Source organism: Octopus bimaculoides, chromosome 23, assembly GCF_046866305.1.
Source record: "Octopus bimaculoides isolate indiv1 chromosome 23, ASM4686630v1, whole genome shotgun sequence".
NCBI classification, from domain to species: domain Eukaryota; kingdom Metazoa; phylum Mollusca; class Cephalopoda; order Octopoda; family Octopodidae; genus Octopus; species Octopus bimaculoides.
The window spans coordinates 15914762-15922261 of NC_142950.1; positions in this window are offsets into that span (position 1 = coordinate 15914762).

Genomic DNA, 7500 nt, shown 5'->3' on the forward strand with positions numbered 1-7500 from the left:
GAGTTTAATGCTTTCATTGGCATTTCTCAAAAATGTTTTAACGACCAGCTACTCCGTTTATCCTTCCATAACTCAAATTTCGTCCGTGACATAACGCAGTAACAAATAATGATATTGTGCTCAGATAATGATTTTATTAACGAACGAAAAATATTGCAATAATTCCAAAACGAAATGTAAAATGGTAAACGGTAATTCCAGTTGTCCACGATGAAAATGAATAAGAGTGTACTAAAAACAAGCGTCGAGCGGTAAAAAAAGAATAAATTCTTGAAATGAATCAGGGTATGAAATATGTCACCTGATCGAGTCAATAAAGTTTCCCCCGATTGGATAGGTAAGCGTAAGTTAAAAAATAAACGATGTGGGAGTAGGGAAATGTCACATGACAGAATCGTCATGCGTGCAGACTCTCCAATGCACGTAGCATAGAGGAGCGGAGAGGTGAAAACTGGTGAGAGCTCAAAGAGAAAGACTCGTCAGCACTCTACGAACATGCTCAGGCAGAACACGGAGGCTCGATTAATAGTATAGAGGTTAAAGTATCATTGGCGCATAGATCTGACACGACACTTAGACAGATCACAGAGGCTACACACATAGCAGTAGAGAGACCGAGCCTCAATAGAAAACACGAATGGAACAAACATCCACACGACACCACATGACTAAAGACAGAAGTGGGGAGAAGAGAGAGAGAAAAAATAATAATAGATAAAATACAGATACAGTGTATCTATAGGTAGATATTGTTGTATTTGGGGATGGTCATATTGCAAGTTTAGCCAATAAAAACACACGCACTGTATATTTGGTGTTAATTTGTTTCAGCTTTATATTACATTACATTACATTAATCCTGTTTCGGCCAGACTTCTTTCGTCACACTTCTGTGACTTCATCAATGGTCTTTTGTTTTCTTCTTTCTTATGTGTGTCCCACCTTGCTAACTATCAGCCAGTTTGTATATACATATATTTATATATATATATATATATATATATATATATATATATATATATATATATATATATATACGAGGGGTGATGAAATGTTCCTGGGTTTGGATAAAAAATAAAAGGAGATTAGTTAACTGTGCGTTTATTCAACATATTCCCCCTCAGACTCACCCATGCCTCTTGCGATGCCCTTAAAGCCAGTAACTTTTCAGCAACTTCTACCTCGTGTATACATGTATCTACACGCGCATACACGGGTTTCATATTCTTATATCTTTATTTACATTTTATATTCTTATTATTTTTATTATTTTTATTTTTTAAAATTATTAGTTATTATTTGAATTTTTAATATAAGCATATATCCCATCCAGATCTTAAAAATTACTATAAGTACGATTTTGTTTTTAAATATAAAGTACTGACAACTGAAATTTTTATCTTCTATAAAAAAATTATATATATATATATATATATATATATATATATATATATATATATTAGAATAGAGTTCAGTAATACGAGATACCATAAAAGTAAAAGTCAGCTAAAAGCCACCAAAAGTAAAAATCAGTTTAAAGCCTACGGCCGTTTCAGGATGTGTGTATACACACACACACACACACACACACACACACACACACACATATATATATATATATATATATATATATATATATATATATATATATATATAGATATGTGTGTGCGTGTGTATACTTGATTGTGCTCTCTAATAATCGACGTCTTCAGAATTCTTCCTCAAAATGCAATTCCTATTCGTAAAATATGTCTGAGTGAATAAATGAATACCACATTAAATGGATTCATCCATGGATCGTAAACATACCATGTAGATCCATTTCGATTCCTAAAATTACCCTATTTCTTTTTTATTCCATATAAGCTAAAATGTCTGTTATTCTTCGACGAATAATCCATGTCTTTGGATATGAGATCATTATTTGAATCATTAATTTCCTTGGCAATACTTTTCTACCAACATACAAACAATTTATTTACAGCATGGTAACATCAAATTTTCGGTGATTTCAAGTGTGGGTTCTTTTTCTTTTTTATTTCTTTCTACATATTCTTCCTTTTCTTTCTTTTCCTCATTTTCTTTTCCATTTTCTTCTTCGCCTTCCAGTTCGTATTTCTCTTCGTCTTCTTCCACTTCTTTGTCTCCTTTCCCCTATTCTCTTTTTTTCTTTTGCTACTTCCCCTCCTCCTCCTTCTCGTTCTTCAGCCTTTCTTCTGTTTTCTCTTTGACCATATTAAGCAGCAAGCAAGTTTGCTTTATTTCATTGCTACATCCCTGCACACCTCTGCACACCTCCATTTCATTCATTTCGTGTCAAACTAGATGACTTCCGCGCCGAAAGGCAAGTTGTTCCTTGTCAGTGAAGCGTCGTTTTAAAAACTTAATAAATACCGTTGTAGAAATAACCAACAGAATCTTTTATAGAACATTACGAAACACTAGGCTTCTGGGAAATCCTTTCCCTTTTTCTTCATACCATTGAAAGTAAGTTTGATATATGATTTTTTGCATGACCCTTTTTGTTTTGGCAGGGGACCTCATAACGGATACCAGGGAAAATTTACATATTTTAGTAGTTATATGAGTAGATAGCAAAATAATGTACCACACTGAACTTAGTGTGTGAAATATATAGTCGTAAGCCATGGCAGTGTGGTTAAGAAGCTCAGTTTCGTAGGGTTCCTACCATTCCGAGTTGTATATTTTACTTTCATCTGTATATGGGTATGCAGACCCTTACAGCTGTTTCACGAATGGAGCTGTAATAAACTACAAGCACTCCCTCTTCGTTCTTCAGGTTCTGATATTACTTATAATAACCTGCCTTAACCTTCCAGCTATTATCAATAGAGAACGGTGTGCACTCTGTTAGATAACAAGCGTGACTGTAGGCCGGAAAGATGCACTGCATTTGCTGCTCGCAAACAACCATAATAACACTGATATAGCTGCACTTTCAGAGATCCGTGTAGAAGGTGATGGTCAGCTTGATGAAGTAGGAGGTGGGTACACTTTTTTGGGGAAACTGTCGGAGGAGGGCAGAGAGTGTGGTGTTAGCTTTGCAGTTCGATTGAAATTTTATGCTTCCGTGAAATTCTGTCTTCTTCTTGGGAGAACGGCGGCCGAAAAGGTTGTCATGCTTGAAACAAATTACAAGAATTCTGTCATGAGCAAAACACATTTTTATAAGCGGTTTTCACGCTTTAAGAATTGTGATTTGTCGTTTGAAGACAAACTTCGTTCAGGGTGATCGTCAAACTCCCGAACGAACGAAAACATCCTGAAAATTCATGAACTGATCTTGGAGGACCATCACTGAACAATTGACGAACTGTTGATATGACTGGTATGTCCTGGAGCTTCTACCGACGATTTTGAGCGAGGAACTGCGAATGAAAAGAGTTGCTGCAAAATTTGTGCCTCGCTTGCTCACGGAAGATCGAAAGTAGTCACGACTGAACGCGTGTCGTAAACTGAAAGAACAGTCGGCAGCTGATCCGAACTATTTTTTCGAAGTCATCACTGGTGACGAAATTTGGTGTTACGAGGTTTGCAGATGTAGAAGAGATGAAGAAAAAAACCGACGGAGGTGTTAAAAGGCAACACTGTTTGGGACAGTGGAAAACGCACCTGGGCCTACACATTGCTTCAAAAGGAGTATACTTTGAAGGTGATAAAAGTGTAAACAGGTAAATCTAAGTGAATAAAATAAAAAAATAATATTGCAAAATGTACGTATGTATGTATGTGTATATATATATATATATATATATATATATATGTTGTGTTTGGGGATGGTCATCAAAAATCTTGCAAAACAGACATATATATATATATATATATATATATATATATATATATATATATATATATATATATATATATATATATATATATATATATATATATATATATATATATATATATATATATATATATATATATATATATATATATATATATATGTATGTATGTATGTATGTATGTATGTATGTATAAATAATACAGAATGGGACAAGGACGCAAACATTTAGACAGTTAGGTGATACACGAAAGGGACATGTCATTCGGAGTTTTCTCTCTTCAGTCGAGATCCAGATTATCCTTGCAATTTCGGGTGGTTATTCTCGATATTGCTCCAATCTGGCCAGCCCCAAGGAAAAACTAAGCTAAGAGCATTAGATTCATTGGAAGAAAGCAGCGAATGTACACAAAAACAAGGACGAAAACAAAAACGAACAATGTTACCAAATACAATAAAAATAATAAAACAGGACATAACAACAGATGTCTTTAGACTAAGGACGCATTAAATTAAGCTGGCATTTTGGAAATAAGGCCTTATAGCAGGTATACAAGATTTCACAGGCACAGGGTGGAATAACGATGTTAAACCTACAATGGCCGGACACGAAAGAAAGATCACGCTTGGCCGAACACCAGTCCCGTGGGAAGAGAAGAGAGAGAGAGAGTGGTAGAGGCAAAGGGACAAAAGAATTAGGGAGGCGCGAGAAAAATGACAGGGACACAGTGAAGTGAAAAGTGGAGGGAAAGAAGAGAACGCAAGGAAATGTGAGCGAGGGGGAACGAAAGAACGAACAGTGGAATGAACGAATAAGGGTGAAGGGGCTGATAGACAGAAATAGAGTCGTACAAGATTTAGAAAAATGTATACTTACATATAAGAGACAAGTTGTACGTACGCCACTATATATATATATATGTATAAATAATACAAAATGGGACAAGGAGGCAAAACACCCACACAGTTAGGTGATACACAAAAGGGACATACATACACACACACACACACACACACACACACACACACACACACACACACACACACATATATATATATATATATATATATATATATATATATATATATATGATAATATCTATGTATATACGTATACATACGGCTTCGGCACAATTTTCTTCTATACAAAGTTTTACTCAGAAGGCATTAACCAAACAGAGACACTACCGTAGTGGATAGTTACTGAGCTACTGGTTGGTGCATTCGAGCCTAGGACCGCGTAGTTTATAATATTGTAATAGACTTAATGTGTCTCAATGCAAATAAAAAAAGTTTTTCAAAGTTAAAGATGGCATGCAAAGGATTTAACACACGCCACTGACACCACTGTGTTTCTGGCTAAAGGATGCATATGTGCTTTTGTATATACATATATGTTCTGGATATTTACCGTGAGCATGTGCCCATCTGTGTAATGGGATGTCTTTGTGTAGTTTTGTGTGTGTTTATGTGAATAGAGGTTTGTTTGTGAGTATACATGCATGATGGTGTATGCATATATGTAAAGTTGTGTGCTTGCATGTGTGCATGTGCTTGCGTATGTACATGTGCAAGTGTGTGCATTCATGCCTTTGTGTGCATGTGAGTTAATCCCACATACAATTAGTGTTTTGTCTATGACAGACATTTATTTATTCAGAGTCAGTTCAGTGTTTTGTGATGAATCCTGATTGGCCATTGATTCTATATTGTCCATCGGCTACTTTCACTTTCGCTTTTATTGTAGTGTTGGTCTGGCGTCTTTCTACGCAATATTTGGTTGGATATGTGCTTTCGAGACTAAGGTAATATGATTCAATATCTATCTATCTATCTATCTATCTATCTATCTATCTATCTATCTATCTATCTATCTTTATATATATATATATATATATATATATATATATATATATATATATATATATATATATATATATATATATATATATATATATATATATATATATATATAGCCAGCTGTCTGTCTGTTTGCCTTTCTGCTTATTTTCGCATACGACTTTCTGTTTATTTGTACACCTATCTTCCTCTCTTTCTACCACTCTGCCCACCAAACTAAACCAATCTACCTACCTGTATGTGTGTATACATATATATATATATTATTGACAGATAGATAGATAGATAGATACATACATACATACATAAACACATACATACTTACATACACACACACACACACACACACACAGACACACACACACACACACACACACACACACACACACACACATATATATATATATATATATATATATACCTATATATATGCTGCATGTATGTTTACTTCCCGTGCTCGCGATGCTTCATCAACGGAGAAGCGATGGAAGCATCAGTGAATAAGTTCTTCGCCTCTAAGGACAAGAAGAGGTATCAGCGTGGGATCAAAGAACTGACAGAAAAGATGGCTTCAGACGATGCAACTCAATGGCCTCTGCTTTGAATGCTAGACTGCTTTTGTTTTAACTTCACGATTAAAGCAGATAAGTTACCAAAATATTGCAAAACAATATATCTTTGATCTTTGATCTTTTATTTGTTTTAATCATTAAACTGCAGCCACGCTGGAGCACCGTTTTGAAGAGTACCTTAATTAAAATTTATATATATATGTATATATATATATAGATATATATATATATATATATATATATATATATAGATATATATACCCATATATATATGCACACATATATATATAGACGTATACATATATATACACATGTATATAAATATATATATATGTATATATATATATATATATATATATATATATATATATATATATATATATATATATATATATATATATATATATGTATATGTATATATATATATATATGTATATATATATATGTATATATATATATATATATATATATTATGTATGTATGTATGTATGTATGTATGTATGTATGTATATATATACATATATATATATATATATATGTTTATATATCCTATCCCAGATACAATTATAGAATAAACACCTGTACTTTGTGTTTTTTTTCTTTCTTTTTTTTCACTTTAGCTATGAATTAAATTAGTGAATTCAACGGAATACACTGTCTGCAAGTAGTTGGGTTCAGCATATTATCCTCCATTTTCTAATTGATATACAAATTTGGGGTAACCCGCCCCCTTTTTACCCGCTCCTATTTATTGCACTTGGTATAACACTAGTGTAGCAATAATTGGGTACCCTCCCAGCAGTATATTGGATAGATACTATCCCTTAGTGGGTTGAATCCTCAACCCCTAACTCTCTCGCATTATATATATATATATATATATATATATATATATATATATATATATATATGTATATATATATATAGTTAAAAAAAAACAATAACAAAAATACAAAAAAACAACAAAGTGAGGACGTGATATGGATAGTATTATTGGACGCTCAGGAAAGGAAAGAGAGAGTGTATGACGCTTCGGGCGTAGCCCTTCGTCGGAAAGATGGAAAGTTCGGAGAATGGAAGAACGGAGAAGGAGGAAAATGGTACCGATGCCCACGAGGTTATATATATATATATATATATATATATATATATATATATATATATATATATATAAGAAACAAGTTAAATATAATGGCCTTCACATATAATTCCTTTATTGGAGCAAATTTGGCTTACAGCTGTTTCCAATAGTTATTATTGACA